An 18085-nucleotide genomic window follows, 5' to 3' on the forward strand; every position below is an offset into this window, starting at 1 on the left:
GTCAGTGGGCCAACTTCCACCCTGCCACCTGCAAGCCGGCGAGGTGACTCAGTGCTCTACTCTTGCCAGGCTCATGTTGGCAGGCCCAGGAGGAAGCAGAATCTATATACAATCTACAGAAACATTTCAACAGGGACACTGCCTGCTAACTAAAGATGTCCTTATAAAAAATCCTAAGAACCAAGAAAATTACAGCATGGCTGAGAACAGCCAATAGCAGACACCAACGCTGAAATGAATCAGATGTTGCAATTCTGACAAGAATTTTAAAGCCACCATCCTAAAAATACTTCCATCAAGCAATTATTGTTAATATTTTGAAACAAATTTTAAAAATGAGAAATGTCAGCAAAAATCTATGGGCTCAACACGAGGGGACTTTGGGGGATGATGGAAATATTACATATCTTGTCATGTACACATTTGTTAGACTCATCAAAGTGTATATTTAGAGCCGGTAAATTACACTTCAGTAAGGTTGATTTATAATAGTGCACGGGGCCAGTCTTCACCCCTAGAGATTCTGCCTGGTTCAGTAGATCTAAGACAAAGTCCAATACATATATTTTTTAATTAATGCCCCTGTTGATTCTGATGTGGCTGGTGGCTCTCGGGAGCTCCTGATCTCTCTGGAGTAATCTAGGCTAGTTGTGAATTCTTCAGAATATAAATCTGTTAGAAATCTGTGCAAATAGAAACTTGTTCTGGTAAATTATAAATTACCAGATAAGTACTTGCAGAATAAACAGAATACATAATTAGAAACCATTAAGTGTCTTATCCCCACATGGAGATAATTTTTTGTATGTTTTTGTTGGGTAATGTTGTAAAGAATATTACATGGTATCCTGAGAAGTCTACATTGTGATCCTGGGACCTAAAAAAAAAAAAACTGCACGGTGGTGTGTTTTTAGTTTATCTCATACTTGGGCCACACCTTCCTCTCCCATCCTCTGAGGGCATTATCTTCTTGTTGGCTAATGCAGGATGGAGTCCACATTGGCTTGTGCAAGGTGCTGCTGCCTTGAAGGTCGTGGTTCTCATCAGTACCTCCCTGGGGGTGGTGCTCTCTGTCCCACCATCCTGCTCTAAACAGATGCTGGGAAATGGTTCCTAACCCAGTATTACAGCTTTTGGCCTCTCCCTTTGGCTTCACTTTAACCTAGTGGCTACATGTTGGCTTTTAGGCTGGGTTTTTTAATCCTGCCAGGGAACCCATGGGCTGTCTCCTACTGATGGGCTACTTCCAACCCCTGGGTGAGTCAGGCCTCCTTACACTCCTTACTGTCCCCTTGACAGCAGTTTGGTCTGACTGGTACACCTTGATGAGTATAGCACAGTGGCTAAGGCTAGATGTGAGTTGGGGAGGGAGTCGTCTTCGGGAATGCTTTCATCCCAGAGCAGCTGGGTCTTTTGTCCTGGAGCAGAACTAGCAGAAACCTCATCAGGAGGTTGGCTGCTTGTGTCTCCTGCCTGGGCCAGGTGAGCTGCCAACACTCCCTGGATGCTAGAAGGAAAGTCCTTTTTCGAATCTGGTACCAGATTTAAAGCAAGCCGTGACTGGGTGTCAATATGTTATTCCTGATAGCTTTTCTGCTTTGGTCCTGCACCCTTGGAAATACCCCGTGTCTGGTTTCTCTGCTTTTAAATAATAGATGCCAGAGATTGGCCCTTCATAGGACATACTCTGTCACTCTCTCTGTCTCTCTCTCTCTCCCCCTGAATTCATTGTGGGATTCCCCTGTTCTAGCCAGAGCTGAATCTGGTCCTTCCTGGGGTCACTCTCCTAGTCTCCAGTCTTTTTAAGTACTCAGTGCTTACTTAGCTGGTCTTTGTTTCCATTGCATGTTTTTGTATGTGTCATGGTTACGGTCATCAGATGACTAGTGTCAGAGGAGGTCAGACACTGTTACAGCTTCTAATCGTGTTGATGTTTTGGTAAGGGAATTATTTGTGGGGGAAAAAAATACGCATTGGCAATCTTCAGTCTGCATTAGGAGGGATAACACTTGAAAAATGTGTGCACAGTAGTGCTCTCCAAATATTTATGTGGATTGTGGTTTCTTTTTTTTTTTTTTTCTTTTTTAAAGATTTTATTTATTTATTTGACAGAGAGAGACACAGCGAGAGAGGGAACACAAGCAGGGGGAGTGGCAGAGGGAGAAGCAGGCTTCCCGCGGAGCAGGGAGCCCGATGCGGGGCTCGATCCCAGGACGCTGGGATCATGACCTGAGCCGAAGGCAGACGCTTAACGACTGAGCCACCCAGGCGCCCCTATGTGGATTGTGGTTTCTAAGAGGGACTTGTCAGTTTCTTCTTTCCTTGTGTAGAACCAGGACTAGTAATAAGAAAGAGAAGAGAAATGCATCATGGCCCTGTTTCTGGAAGAGCATTCTGACAAGACTTTCCAAAGTGTAAGTCAGTTTTACGTCACTGGAGGTATTCACGGAAGGTTTGGGTACGGCAGAGAAGGTGGGGCTATCAGGGAACTTTTCAGAGTGTTTTCAGATTTCATCCTCTGGTTCTTAAGAAAACGGAAGCCGTGAATGCTGCATCTGTGGCACCGTTCCTGGGTAAAGGTCTGACTTGCTCGCTCGCTCAGTAGACCAGGGAGTTAGTAACAAGGAGTCACTCTGTTTCCTTAGGCAGCCCCGAGAGCGCTGAGATAGAAGGAACACGATGGCACACTTGTGTCTTGTCCTGCCTTTCCTTTGAGAGGCCCGTGGCCGTAGTACCATTCCCCAGAGTGCTCTGTTCTCATCATGTGTGGTGTACACGGCCTTTCCCAGCATCTCTGTTGTTTGGCCTCTGGAAGAAAATAGGAGTTAACTGACCATTAATCCTTCCTGGGACTGAGGCGGACCACTTCCTCAGGAGTGGGCCCCCATCCCCATTCATGATGAAGCTTCTCTCAGCTGAGGCCAAAAATAAACTGGGAAAGTGGTGGTTTCAGTAACCATCATAACCTCTCCCTCGCACCCCCTGCACTTACTCACCCTTGTGTGGTTAAAACAACTCAGCGTGTTTGGAGGAATAATAAAGGCATGGTCTCTAAGGGAATTTTAGAGGTGCATGTCTTAGTGTAGCTTTGTGGGCATTTTTGGTGACCCCAGCTGTGTGACCGTAAGTGAGCCAGTGTGTGAACATTTTAATAAGTGGAAGATCTTCTTCCCGCCCCATGCCGTTTTCTGATTGGTCACTCAGGGGTTTCTAGTCCCAAACACTCCCAGGTTTTCTGGTTGTGTTGTGGTATGTGCGTATGTGGTGCTGATAGTCACGTATTGGAATAGTTGTGTTTATTTCAAATTGTATTACCTAAGTGTCTTTCTAAAGGATATTTGTACACTTTATAGTTCAAGAAAATACTTTGGTTTGATTGAAGATGTTGCTCCCAGGTCCTGGTAGAAGCAGCTAACATTTCTCGAGCAGTTCCTATGAACATTTTTCCTTTTATGTAGACAATAACATAATGTTTTCCCTGAAAAGCTAGGTCTTAGAATAGAGCTCTGTAGACACTGCTGTTTTACTCTGAGGCATTTGAGGCTTGATGCCTAAGACATATTTGTATCCGTAGTGATTTCCAGCACAGTGCTTTGGGTTTGATAGGTGATCAATAAGGGTTGAATTTTGTTGAATATAAAATTGCTTTCAAATGATTTTTGTTTTCTTTTAAAAAGTAGATGTTGAAGAAAACTTTCCACTTCAGGGTGATTCCTTCTAAACCTCCCCTTTGTGACACTCAATGAAAGGAAGAGGATGTTTGGGTGGTTTGAGAGAGCTGACCAATGTGGGGTGGGAGGGTATTTGCACTTCAGCGGATTTCTGCAGACCGATCATTCATGGCAGTTCATCCAGGGCTCTCCCCTTTCTCCATGGAGGGTGTGGGTTGTGTTCCATATGGAGCCTTGGTCATGATAACCCAATAAATATTAATGAAGCTCCGACTTGTGTAAGGCACAGTACTGACTGCAAAGATACGTAGAAATAAATAAAAAATAGAGTTTCTGCCACTGAGAATCTTGTCATCTAACTGGGAAGGCAAGAGGTAAAATGACTTTAAACTTAACTGTAACATGGGTGCCTGGATGGCTCAGTCCGTTAAGCATCTGCCTTCGGCTCAGGTCATGATCCCAGGGTCCTTGGATACAACCCACATCGGGCTCCCTGCTTGAGGGGAGCCTGCTTCTCCCTCTCCTTCCTGCTCATGCTCTCTCTCTCCTTCTGTCTCGCTCTCAAATAAATAAAATCTTTTAAAAAAAGTTAACTTTAACAGTAAAGTAATTATTTAGGATTCTTAGATGGTCTGACATAGTGGTTCTCAAACATTAGTGTGCCTCAGAAAAACCTTCAGGGCTTGTTAAAAGTACAGATCACAGGACCCCATCCCCAGAGTTTAGGATTCATTTGTTCTGGGTCCTGAGAATTGGCATTTCTAACAAGTACCTAGATGATGCTGATGCTGCTGGTTTGGAAACTGCACTGGGGAAACACTGGTCTGATGCCATGGTTTTCATCCTTGCCTCTGTGCTAGTACCCATGCCAGGGCCCCACTCTAGACCAGTTAAATCAGAATCTCTGTGGAATATGACCTAGGCTTTTTTTAAAGCTCCCCAGATGGTTGTGATACGCAGTCAGGCTTGAGACTCACTGGTTCAATACATGTTGGGGATGTAGAACTTTAGGATTGAGAAGCAGATGATGTTACCCTGGGCTGTAGGGGTGTGGAGAGACCACAGGAATGATTTAGCGTGATCTTAAAGAATGATAAGGGAAGAGAAAGGGATGATTTGCATTCTTATAAAGGTAATGCTGTCAGCAAGTTCAGCCTGTTTTCTAGCTGTTCTTGGGACAGGCTGATGAGTTTGTGAGCTCTTCACAGGGACGGGAATGGTTTACCACTCAGCAAGGGGCAGTGCATAGGACTGAGGCACTCATCACCACCATCCACGATAAGCCTTCGCTGACCCCCCACCTTCCTGATGTAGTTAGAAATCTGTTCATATTCAAACAGGCTTGTATGTGTGTGTAGTTGGAGTGAGGTGTGGCCAGGGGTTGTGGGCTAACGAGAAGCTGAACTTTGAGAAATGATTACCATTTTTACATTTCATCCCTCTAAGCCTGTTTATTCATGTATAAAGTCCTGCACATAGTTGTCAGTATTCAATGTATGTGAATGCTAGTACAATTTTAGGGACATTATTCTGTTCCTCATGGACACCCCCCCACCTCCACCCCCTGTCTATCAGTGAGCCTGACACATAGCATCTGCTCCGTTAATCCATGTTTTTTGACTGAATCAACAAGGTGGTCTTTGATATCATGCACTTGTGTATTAGCAAGGACAGCAAGAGCTTATTCCCCAGGAGCTTTACGAAAAACTGCCCTGTAGTTCCCCACTCGGGCAAGAAATCTGTTATGTTCGAAATAAAGGAACATAAATGGAACAAATATAGCTGGAAATTCATTGTCTTAATAGGTACTAGTCATAGCTACCTGAGATCTAAAGAGGTCTTTCATTTTCAGTCCTAACTGGTATTTAGCCACATCAAATTTTAGATGTCAGTGTTAAATTTTATTTTTAATTTTATTAAGCTTAATTGATTATAAAATAACTTGCACTGTAAGAATAGGCCTGTGCTTAATTTCTTAGAACTACTGGAGCCTTTGTTGTAATAGATTTCATAGGGCTCAGAGTTATAAAAGTAATATTAGAGAGTTGGTGCTTGTTAAAATTTTGACCTCTATCTTTTAAAGCCCACTGGAATGATGTACAGTGAAATGTCTGTGTTGGTGATAGGGGTTACTGTCCATCCACAGGTCCTTAGGAAGCATGATACAACTCTGGTCTAACTGCTTCGTCTGGATTTTTGGCTCAGGGCAAAAAGGAGGAGGGCGGTAAAGAAACCTGATCAGACCGTTTGCTGCTAATTTCACAGGTGGCTGGTCACTGTGTGCCTGCCTGCTGTCATGTATAGAGCTGTAAGTGGATGTAGCTACACACAGGAGCCCGAAAGGAAGGTTTGCATCAGGGTTTAGTGGTAAATGCACAAAAGCAGAATCTAGGAACAAATGGTCATTGCTGAGTGTCCTTGCTTGAGTTAAATGAGATCATTAGTAGCTGTCATGATTTCCACTCTCACCTCATCGCCTTTCCTGAATCCTTTTGAAAACAAGCAACAAACCAGACCAAAACAACCGCGGATACTCTCTCCTTTCCTTTTAATTGGGGTTGATAGGATTTTAGTCAGGTTGAACTTAGATACTGTTTGCAACCACAATTTAAAGAGCTACCCACAAAGCTATAAATTAAATAATTAGAATTACATTTGTAAAGTCAAAAAAAACTTGATCATTTCCTCCTACTCCCTCTCCTATTTCCCATGTTCCCAAAGGGGAACCTGAAGGGATCTAGCAGAATTACATAACCAGTTTAATTTCACAGCAGTGAAGCTGGGACCAGACTCTGGATCTTGAGTCTTCCCCAGTTTAGCCTTTTCTGTCATATTAGTCCTTAATGAAAGTACACTTCTCTTTCCTTGAATTCAAGACTTTGTCTTCATAGCCCAATAAAAGGTTATCCGTTGTTACGGTATTTTCTAAGAATTACACTGAGAGTTGAGAAATGGTTTTATTTATTTTTATTTCTTGAAATGAAAAATAACATTAAAACAAATTCCTTCTAGTGGTAATAAATCTGCCTACCACCACCGGCTTTAGGAGGAACAACAGTGCCTCTTTGTGGAGCGGGGGCCTGTGTGGGTACGGGGGCCAGTGAGGACCACAAACAGCACTAGCCGTGGGCTCTGGGTAGCGGCTGTGCGCTGGCTGGAGGCACCAGCAGTAACACCTGGAGACGGTGGGTGCTGTGAATCACAACTTGGCCTTGGCTTCACACTGGAGACCGGCTCTCCTAAGCAGAAGGCTCTTCTTCTGCCCCGCCCATGGGGGCCTGTTGGCAAAGAGCTAGAATACTTGTTTGTTTAACGTTTTACTAGCTGATTATACTGCACGAATTGACAGGCATCTCTATCAGAGGATTTCCAGTCTCTTTGAAGCACTTCGCCACATTACTTGTAATCTAACCTCAGTGTAGACTGCAGTGACTGGTTTTTATTTGTTTGTTTTTCTCTCCTTCCCTTCCCACTTGTTTCAAAGGCCACACACCAAGCTGTGGAGAGGGAGCTGCTTATGAGCTGAGAGTTGGCTGCCTTTCTCTGGTCAGCCGTGTGTGACTGCTGGACCAAGTGCCTTTGGGTCAGTCATTCTCAGGTTACAAACCCTGGCATGAAGGCCTGTAGCTGGACACTGTACTTGGGCTTTCGAGTGGAAAGACTTGTTAATTCTCCGTTTGTAAGTGGAGGCAGAGAGATTAACTCAGTGTTTCCAGGCCTTCAGAATAACCTGGGGAGTTTGTTAGAAATACCGGCTCGTGGCTGCTATCTCTGTCAGGTCGGGTACGTCTGATGGGGGGGCCGGGTTTTAGAACCTTGACCTGAGGGGTATCTTCCAATCTGGATGGTTTTTGCAGGATTCCTACGAGAAGAAGAGGGACTTTATTTGTAGCTACAGTCAGTTTTCAATTATTTGCCTTGTAAACAATCCCAGAGACCTTTCCCTCAGCAGGTTCCCAGGCTCCCTGGCTAGTATGTACCCTGGGGAGTGAAAGATAATTTCCCCCTTAATTTTAGGAAAAGCTAATCAGGGAGGGAAATCTGCCATTGAAGAAAAAGGGGAGTATGGGGGAGGGAGGTTCCTCCCCCCCCGCAAAAAAAAAAAAAAAGAAAAGAAAAGAAGAAATCTACCTTATATTACAACCAACTCTAACTTTTAGAGAGCATCCTCTGTTGGGAAGGAGCAATGTGTTACGTTGCCTTGACTTTGGGCAGTTGATTCAGGCAGCTATAATTTAGCTGTCTTGTGCCTCACAAGAGTAATTCCCTTTTCTGAAAGGCCTTGTTGATTCTCTAAGAATTATTTAAATGGATTCTAAATATTTAGCTCAGTACTAAGAGTCCAGTTACGTGGATTTGTTTGTGTATCAGCTTTGGCTTAAAGTTGTGTCCCCTGCCCTGGGCGTTAGCTCTTACCCATATGCAAATCCACAGTCCACATGCTGAGGTGCTCCCTTGTATGCCCAGCCCTGCCACGTGTGCTGCGTAATCCCTTTGACCCTCTCAAGAGGGTGCTGCTCATCTTTTTTTTGCTTCACTTATCCTGGTTGACATCTCCAGACCTGCTGTGACTTGAAGCACCACTGTTCTGGTGGCTCTCTCCTGCGCCTCATTAAGAATCTGTGTGTGAGGCAGGTCATCCTCTGGAGATTAGAGCATTCGCGGTAGAGGGAGGAATGATTTTACACTGGGACTGCCAAAAGTCTGTTCAGGAGGGACCAGACCTGCGGTGATGGCAGGAGGGGCCTCTGCTCTGGTCCTTGTAACCACATGGTTTGTACTGAGCTGGACACTGGTCACTGAAGTAGACGCTTGTTCTCCAGTTACGGAGCGGCAGATTTCTCACTGGGATTCAGTTTTGTTGGCTGCCGCTGCTTGTTGTGCCCACACTGATTTTTGCGGCATCTTTCCCGGCTCTTGAGTCTTTTCCAAGCAGGGGAGATAGCTGAATCCTTTGCCCTCCCCTTCTTTTCTTTTCTCGGATATTCCATGGCTGTTAGGGAAGGACTTCCTGTGAAATAAAATGAGGGCAAGAAAGTAGCATGCCTGTGGCATAAAAATGCTCTTAGCAAGCTTGAGGCATATCAGAGAGATTGGTCCTGAGAGTAACATTGACTGCCTTTCTGCTTTTGAACCCCTTTTTTTTTTTTTTTTCCTTTACTGTTTCTGAGGTCTGGGATTTATCCTGAATTTAAGAACGGACTGTTTTTGATCATTTGAATAGGTATCACCATTCAGCGGGGAATACATGTGCACACCGAGATGTCTCTTAAAGCCAATTTGTAGTATAAGTCATTTGAAATGATTTCTTTAGTCGGTAATGCATTTCTACTTCAAGTTCTCTGCCTGGATTTATGCATTCATCTTCTGTTTTACCAGGTGATTTGCTTTTATTATCCTGCTCTGACAGCCCCCTCCCACCTTTAACTACTACCCCCAGACACTTGAGCATGTTTTCCAGTGTGAGTAGGCACTGAACCACCCAAAAATGGCATCAGGTGCCAGCCACACAAGGTTGGAAAGAAGGAGAGCCTCGATTCCAGGAAAATTTCCCCTGCCAGCTTGGTCAGGCTATTGTACAAAAGATTATGTGGCCCTTGGAGAGACTCAGATGGGTGATTGAAGTGCTAATGAGAAGTCGGTCCTCAGCTGCCAGTTGGAAAAGTCTAAAAATCAGGGCATGTTCTTTCCTCTCACAACTTGGAGTAACCAGTCAGAAGAGACGCTCTCTTTCTCAAGGTCCAGCTATCTCTGTGATGAGGAGGAGAGGGGGGTGGATGAAGCTGTCTTCAGTTATGCGGGAGCATCTTGGTTCAGAGAGTTTTGGTTTGCCTTGCCTTTGCCTACTTGGAGTTTGGTGCTCTTTTTATTTTGGGGTGTGAGGGGCTTGGCTGAAGGGCTTCCAGCCTTAGACAGGCTCTGAAGGGGTGGCATCAGCGAGACATGTTTTGATTCCACATATCTCATTTCATTAAGAGGAAATGAGCAGCTGGTTGACCCAGAATAATGCCAAGGGGACCTGGGGAGTTGTTACTTGTAAATGGAAAGGAAAAAAGGAACAGATACTGGAAGACAGTGGCATGATGAACAGCTGATGCCTTCAGAAAACAGAGCTTGCTTGTCTTCCTGTGATTCTCTCCTGACCATGGAGGAGGTGGAGGGAGGAGGCATGTGGCTTGTTGGCATTGGAGTCAACATTCTACTCTTTTAATTCACTAATTAATTTCACAACTATCTGTTGTGTTTCTACTGTGTGCTAGGTACTATTCTAGGTACTAAGGATGCAGTGGTAAACAAACATAAAATGTCTTTGCTGTCGTGATACTTAAATTCTCCTGAGGGGTGGTGGTGAAGACAAGTTTATAATGGTGGTGGTGATAAATGGTATGAAAGAAAAAAAAAACGCGGAAGAAAATGGCATCAGGCGCTATTTCAGTAAGTGTGGTCGTGGAAGGCCTTCTTAAAAATGACCATAAAATAAATAAATGGCCATTAAAAAATAGAGTTTTTATTACCTAAAATATTTTAAACACTTCAGTTGTTAAAGTTATGGGATATTAGCATGCATGGAAACTTTTTTTTTAAAGTTTATTTATTTATAATCTCTACACCCAGCTTTGCTCAGTGGCAGTATCGTAGCCAATGAGGTTTATCCGAGGTGCAATTATTGCTAATTGAAAACTTTTCCCTAAAATCTCTGCACCCAACGTGGGGCTCCAACTCACGAGTTGCATGCTCTGCCAACTGAGCCAGCCAGGTGCCCGATAAATTATGATTTTTATTAATTTTTTTAAAGTGGGCTCTATACCCAGTGTGGGTCTTGAACTCACCACCCTAAGATTAAGAGTCATCAACTAAGTGACTGAGCCAGCCAGGCACCCCCTACCATGCACAGAAACTTAAATGATTTGTTTTCTCTACAGTTTTGAGGGTATTTTGAGGACACATCTTCCCTTTTTATCCCTGGACATGCAGCCTTTGTTAGCTGGATTAAAATTCATCATTTAGTTGCTTATAGTATAGATTGTGTTAAGACAGTCTGAGATTTTTAGGGTGTACTTTTCATGAAATTGTTCCATGTGATTGCGAGGCTCCTTCTTAGTCCAAATAGATGTTCAGCAGGGTTTGCTGTTGTTATTTTTGTTTTGTTTTAAGTGGTAATAAGTAACTTTTGGGGATCTGAAATGAAGTGAAGGATAAGCAGTCCCTGAACAAAGAATCTGTTCTCAAGAGCAGAGTGCCAACAGCGGGAGACGTAACTCAGCGGTTGGTTGACGACATAACCCAGTGCAGTTGCTTTTCACTTTCAGAGGATGGAATGGTGTGGTGTAGTCTCTGGACTACCCTGATGAGCAGGAGTTAAATTTTCTGTCATTTCCTCTGAAAGGACAGTATTGTATGAAAAGAGACCCCTCAGTTGTCTTAGCCTCCTGAAGGCGGGGCTCTTTGCTCTTGGATGCCATTTAATTACATCTGTTCCACAAGACACCCTCTCACAGTGGTTTTTAAAACAGCATTTCTTAACCAATTAGTGGGTGACAGCATTTTTTTAAAAAGTGGAATCAAATAGGTGATATCAGAGTATATCACACTTAGTAAGAGTGTGTATTGTTTCCAAACATATTTGTTTCCGATATATGTGTGTATGTACCAGATCCTGATGATAATGTGTTTTTATTGTGTTATGGTTTAAAAAGTTCGAAAAACAAGTGTGTGGGGCACCTGGGTGGCACAGTTGGGTGTCTGGCTATTGATTTCAGCTCAGGTCATGGTCTCAGGGTTGTGGGCTCGACCTGCATCGGGCTCCATGTTGGGTGTGGAGCCTGCTAAGATTCTCGCTCCCTCTCCCTCTGCCCCACTCACACTTGCTTGTGTTAGCTCATGCTCTCTCTAAAAAAATTAAAAAAAAAAAAAAGTTTAAAAAACATAAACCTACAAGATGAGTGTTGGTATCCTTTGACAGGGAAACTAAGATTATAACACTGCTTAGAGTCAGAGTAAAATTGGAACTTTTTCTCCTTCTGGCTTTCCACATTTGATCCAGGACATGACAATTAAGTTTTTCACAGGACTTTCCATTTCTGATGATTTTATAAGATTGGCGTCCACAGAGACACTGTCTTTCCCCTGAACATTGTTTTTAAAAATCAGATTACCAGGCCGAAGTTGACTGGTTTCTCAAAACATCTCTGTGTGGTCTGTTTCTGGAGAAGGGAAAAGAAAGATGAGCCTAGTTTTCTTTTTTAACAAACAAGGAAAATCTAGAAGCTCTTTCCTTTTCACAGAAAGATAGCCTAGTTTTATCCAAGAGGAGAAACTCACTGGAAGTAGAGCAGGCTGTCTCTAGAGCATTCAGGAGAATTTGGTGTTGCTGAGACCAGTTCTGGTGTGGTGAGTGGGTAGACATAGCAAAAGGAGTCCACCACCTTGCATAAAATGTTTTGGTTTTCATTAGTCAGGCATACTTTTACATAGACTCAGTAACATTTAGTATAGTAACTACCGTTTTAACATTTGTCACCAGTCTTACCCACATCCCCAGCCTCCTGGGAAAGAGGCGGCACTTTCACCACTGTTTTAGGCAGCTATTTTGGCCTTAAAGGACAGACTTTTTAGAGAGGCATTATTTTCCCTGGCATGCCTTCCTTCTTGCCTGTAGTCAGTCTTGAATGAATTCCTGATTGGTTCAGCTACACTTTTTCTTTTTTGCACAGAAGAAATTGCTCTTGCCCAAGATGGCAGAAAAGTATAGTGAAAACCTGCTGCCCTCTTCCTTATCTTCCTCCCTGTCTATTTTGTTACCCCACCCCGCCCCAAACCAACCCCCCAATAAAACGTGACCTTTTGGCCCAGGGCCCTATCTGAGTGTTTTGTGTGGCAGAGCTGTCTCTGGCTGACTCCCAGGATTGTTAATGACTTCCTCCTCTGTCTCTAAATAATTGCTTGAAAAGACAGCTGTGGAGAGACATTGCCCCCAGCTTGCAGGCTCATTAATTCCAGCCATATGGAAGAGGGTGCAAAGGAAGAAGGTGGAAGTTACTTTGCCAAGAGTAGCAGGTTGGGGAAAACAAAACCTAGAGGCTTTAGGGGAAGGGTGGCTCCACTATGTTGGAGATTTGACGTGGAGTTGGTGAGGTCTGAGCAGACTTCAACCTAAGGCAACTTCCTGCATTAAATCCCAAATACAGGGAAACAAAGTAAGAAACGATTATTTGGTTTCTAAAGTCCTTCCAGTTGCGTTCTTCTGGTGTTGAGTATAACTTAGCTTGTAGGATACCTGGTTTTGTGCAACTCTTCAAGAACAGAAACATCCAAGTGAAGTGGAAAGTCTGAGGAACTAAGAGGGAAGACACCCAAGAGATTCCCCAAAGTCAGCCATCATGGACTTGGCCATTATTCATAATTTCTGCTTTTGTCTGTTCCCACAGTGGCCTTGAAGCAAGTTTCAAAAAAAGAAACTTTCATACTGTGCTCCTTTAAAAAAAGAAATACAACTAGGGAACAAATATTCTAATTAGCTGTTTGGTTCAGCTCTTAACACCTAGCATGCGGGCTCATAAAGGAAAAGGGGGGGGCGCCTGGGTGGCTCAGTCGTTAAGCATCTACCTTCAGCTCAGGTCATGATCCCAGGGTCCTGGGATCGAGCCCCACATTGGGCTCCCTGCTCAGCGGGAAGCCTGCTTCTCCCTCTCCCACTCCCCCTGCTTGTGTTCCCTCTCTTGCTGTCTCTGTCAAATAAATAAAATCTTAAAAAAAAAAAAAAAAAACAGGGTAGGGCACTTGATTTTTATTTTTCAAGAACAGGAAACATACCAGGTTTCTAAGAAGATGAAAACCCTTTCCTAAAAACCGAATTATAAAAAGTTTATGCAGGTCTTTAGACAAGGGGCAGTAAACGGATGAATATGTAATGTCATCAACGAAGGTTTTCAAGCAGATGCAGAGCTTTATGTATGGGTGACTTCTTGGTGTCTAATCCATGCACACCAATGGTGCATCTTTTTTTTTTTTCTTAAAACATTTTTACTCCTTTCAACCCAGAAGCATCACAGTCTAAGTGGATGAGAGGGGAGGGGGAGAGATGAGGGCATGGGTGTGGGGGCTTTGATCTGCGCTGGCGGAGGCCGAGCCGGGAAACCCTCTCCCCGCCCCGCCTTTTGGCGTTCCCTACCCCACCGTGGCGGGCTGGCGTGTGGGTGTTGAGGGGGCACCCTCAGGGGCACTTCCGATCCACGCACTGCGTCCCTCCTTCCTTATATTCCTGCTTGGAGATCCACATCTGCTGGAAAGTGCCCAGTGAGGCCAAGATAGAGTCCCCTGTTCAGGGGCTGAACTTGTGCTCCATGTGCTGTTGCTGGCGATGAGCTTCAGCCGCATGCTCTGGGGGGAAAGAGGGGCGGCAGGGGTCTTCTGGGAAAGCTCTCGATTGAGCCTGTCCATGAAGCCCTGGAGCAGCGTGTTCCCCCCCGTGACAATGACACCGCCATACAAGCCCGGGCGGATGTCGATGTCACACATGCCGATGCTGGTGGTCACCACGTGGCCCACACCAAGCATGGTGTTCCCCGACAGGCCCTTGACATTGGAGGGGTCAAACAGGCCCTCAGGAATGCGGAGCCGCTCAGCCCCGTAGTCTGTTTTGTAGCCGTTGGGCATTTCGTAGTGCACTATGGGCATTTGCGCGGCCACCTGCTCATCGTAGGGAGAGTCTGAGACCTGTAGCACTGAGGCCTGGAAGTCCTGAATCACCTCATTGCACATGTAGTTATGCCAGGACTTGGAAACCTGGGGTAGCTTCTCCTTCTTCCAGTTTGGAGGGGCGCCCTCCCGTACGGGTTCCTTGGCTGCAGTCATGTAAGGTGGGATGATGTCAATGGCCATTTCCTGGAAGAGCTCCCTGCACTGCATAGAGATGAAATCTCCTGCCAGGGGTGACTTGACAGTGCTTTGCTGCAGGACGTAGCCGTCATGTACTGGGATGGCTGTGGTGTAGGTGGCCCCACTGTCTAGCACCAGGCCCGTGGAACGTCCGTTTGCAAAGGCGGTGAGCACAGCCGTCTTGCATTAAGAAGAAGGCGGGAATGTTGTACTGCTTGAACATCAGCTCTGTCAGCATCTCCCGCTTGGCCTGTGTGTTCCACGGGGCCTCGGACATGAGCACTGGGTGCAGGTTGGGCTCGGACTTGACGTGTTTACTGTAGGTGTGATCCAGGATGGCACGGAAGCATTCCCAGTCCTCAATCATGCCATTCTTGAGGGGCAACATGGCCTCCGCTCCATCCCGAGGCACATGCAGGGCATCGGTGTCGATGTGGAAGATCTTCCCTTTCTTCTCTTTCTCCCCCTCCAACTCCAGCCCGCCCTCCTCCTCTGCGGCCAGCAGCCCCACGTGGTGGGGAAGTCAGCCTTGGGGCAGTCCTCCCCAGTGTACCCAGCACGGACAGAGAAGGAACCAATATCAAAGACCAGCGCCCCCACCTCATCCTCAGTCCACTGCAAGCAAAGCATTCACTCCAGGTGCTCTTGACAAAGTCACCAATGGCCTCCACGTTACTTAATCTTATGCACACTTCCCAGTCCAGTCTTGCTTCATCCCTCTGCAGCATTCAACACGGTTTGCCATTCCTTTTTTGGAACGTTCTTTTCTTTTGGGTTCCAGAACTTTAAGGCCATTTTCTCAGAGTGCATGCAGCTAGGCATGTCCAGTTTGCCTGTGTAGTTTTGCAAGTTTTCCTGTGATGTATGTACCTTTTTACCTGAAAAACAGGTGGCTAATTTCCATTAAAACAGTGGTTTTCAAACTTTGATGCATATTAGAATTACTTGAAGCACTTACAGAAATATCTGAGCCCAGGTTGTGTCCCAGACTGATTAAATCAGAATCTCTGAATGTGGGCCCCAGGCATCAATATCTGTGAAACTGATGGTGAAGGTTACTTAAGAGAACAAGAGCATTCGATCATTTTAATGTTAATTCCCCCAGCTGTATTTCTCAAAGGTATAGTTACTCCTAGAATGCTCTTTTTTTTTAAGGTTTTATTTATTTATTTGGGGGGGAGGGGGAGGGAGAGAGAGAGAATGAGCAAGGTGAGGGGCAGAGGGAGAAGCAGACTCTTCGCTGAGCAGGGAGCCCAATGCGGGGCTCAATCCTGGGACTCTGGGATCATGACCTGAGCCAAAGGCAGATGCTTAACCAACTGAGCCACCCAGGCGCCCCCCTCCTAGAAAATTCTTATTCCATGCTGTTGATTTAAGGAAGCCCATGTAGTTTCCATTAACATTCCCTTAGGAACACTGAAACCAGTATTGATGCCGGGACCACTATACCTTTCTTGTCCTGAAAGAGTGTTTGAACCATAACCAGAGTTTTTATTGGGAAGCAGCTTAGGATCATCAGCCTTAGCCAAGCTCGTCATGGCTGTTGGAGAATATAGGAAGTCAGATGAGGGAGGGAGTAAACTTTTTTCAAAGCCATAGGTTATGTGTGTAAGGGTACATCAAGATCACTCTTGGAGCTCAGAATTTTTTCTGGCCCTGTATGGGCTGTTGCCTTGGGAGAATGCCAGCTATCTCACTAGTGAGACAAGGAGATGTTTATGCATTCTCTGGTTCTTTTTTGAAGTTAAAAACACCCATCATTGTTAGATTTAATATCCAAACTCTCTGACCCTTTGCAAAGTTGGTAAGTTAGACAGTGGGTTTGTTTAATAAGATTATTTTATTTTTGAAGAACTGAAGAAAAAGAACTGAATATATCCCAAGGGGCTGAAACATCAGAGAATCATTGTTTTATGTAATCTGGATTTTATCACACTCCAAATTATGCGTCTTTGAATACACATTATGTGGGATAATAGTAATGTGTCAGTGAAAGGGAGAGAATATGAATGAGAATTGAACTGAATCATAGTGAAAGCATATAGTAGGAACCATATGGTAATAGTCTGGTTAAGAGCCACTTCTTGGTTTCTATGGCCTTGGGCAGGCTGTAACCTCTTCTCCTCAGTTTGCTCACCTGAAAAATTACAATACCTGGATTATTTGTGCAACTCTTAGGACTGTTTTAATGATTAAATGAGATTGTTCATAAAGCGCTTAGAACAGCACATAACCAGTCCTATTTAAGTGCTGCTTAGAGCATAGTATCAACTTGTCCCACTAAGAACATTCTAGAACTGCATGATCCAGATGATGCTTTCATCTGTAAAGTCCATTAGTGAAGGTGCTTCCATATCCCTAAACTTACCTTTCCTTTTGCTTCTAACCTAAATTCTTCACAGTGTGCTGCTGAGTCTCACCTGGGATTGCTTGCATCTTGAGCACCAGCTGGGTTCCATCCTCACATAACTAAAACACAGTGATTCCCTCTCTGGGCTTGGATTCTTATATTCTAACTGTCCAGGTGACTCCTTGGCTCCACGAATCTGAACCCACCCCAGTTTTTCCATTCTGTTCAGCAGAGATCTGCTTGGGGCTAACTCAGATGGAAGGGTGACCTCATGGTTTCTGATGCTATCTTTCAATTTATATAACTCAGCCGTGAGCATGCTTTTTAAAAATAATGGCCCTAAATTGCTGACATCTTGTCATCTGCTCAGACTCCTAAATCTTTCTGTGCTCTCTAGACTGAATGGGATCAGCTGGAGCAAGATGCCTTTGTGCAGTCCTGCACTTACTGTGCTTGGCGAGTGACCTCCAATAGAGCTGTGTGTTCCCTCCGAGTAACATGGGTAATGATTACAGCGACAATGTTGCTATTGTGTCCAGAGGTTTGGGGCTGTAATTTCATAATGAAATTGAAAAACATGAGATTAAAAACCTGAATATAGCACAGTAATTATATTTAAGTATCACAAATCATCTCCCTGTATTTAGTTAGGTGTTGGAGATTTGGCCTCTCTTTGTGGAGTGTGGTCACGTCGTTTCATACGTTTGCAAAATGGAAAGCTTCTAATTTATGGCTAAAATGTGGGAATTGCTTTCTCTTAATGGGAAGGTGACGAGAATGGTATTGAATTTGAAGGAGCTGGTTTGCTTCATTGACTAGAGTCAAGAAGGGAGGTTGTAGAAGAGCTGCCAAGGTAAAGAAATGTTTGGGTCTTTTCATGGTTTAATTCCCAGATACTTAGATGTGACTACGGGTTCTCTCTCTAGAAATTAACTGACATAGGCAGGGAAATTCTCCAGTCCTTCAACAAGCAGCGTAGTCGCAGAGGTATGACTCTTTACCTTACCTAAGGCAGATTTTCTGGAAGATGTAGCTTCCAGAGTTTCTGGAAGATGTGGGTTTGTTTCCCACAGGCGCCTGGTCCATTCATTGCCTGAGAACTGGTATGTACCTGCTGTTTCTTTATTTTGGCTGAGCCCTTTTTGGGGTGGGAGGTTGGGGAATGTGTAGGTGGTAGCAGTTGGCA

At 44.6% G+C, this 18085-nt stretch overlaps 1 protein-coding gene and 2 pseudogenes across 6 annotated transcripts in view; 2 read left to right on the top strand and 1 right to left on the bottom strand.

Moving 5' to 3' along the window:
• Positions 1 to 18085, top strand: part of AUTS2 (activator of transcription and developmental regulator AUTS2) — a 1103469-nt gene that overhangs the window by 159901 nt on the left and 925483 nt on the right. The gene's annotated exons all lie outside the window — the stretch shown is intronic.
• Positions 10285 to 10467, top strand: LOC118518165 (U4 spliceosomal RNA; annotated as a pseudogene).
• LOC118518158 (actin-like protein 6B pseudogene) lies at positions 13685 to 15179 on the bottom strand (annotated as a pseudogene).

Source organism: Halichoerus grypus, chromosome 6 (genome assembly GCF_964656455.1).
Source record: "Halichoerus grypus chromosome 6, mHalGry1.hap1.1, whole genome shotgun sequence".
Taxonomy (NCBI): Eukaryota; Metazoa; Chordata; class Mammalia; order Carnivora; family Phocidae; genus Halichoerus; species Halichoerus grypus.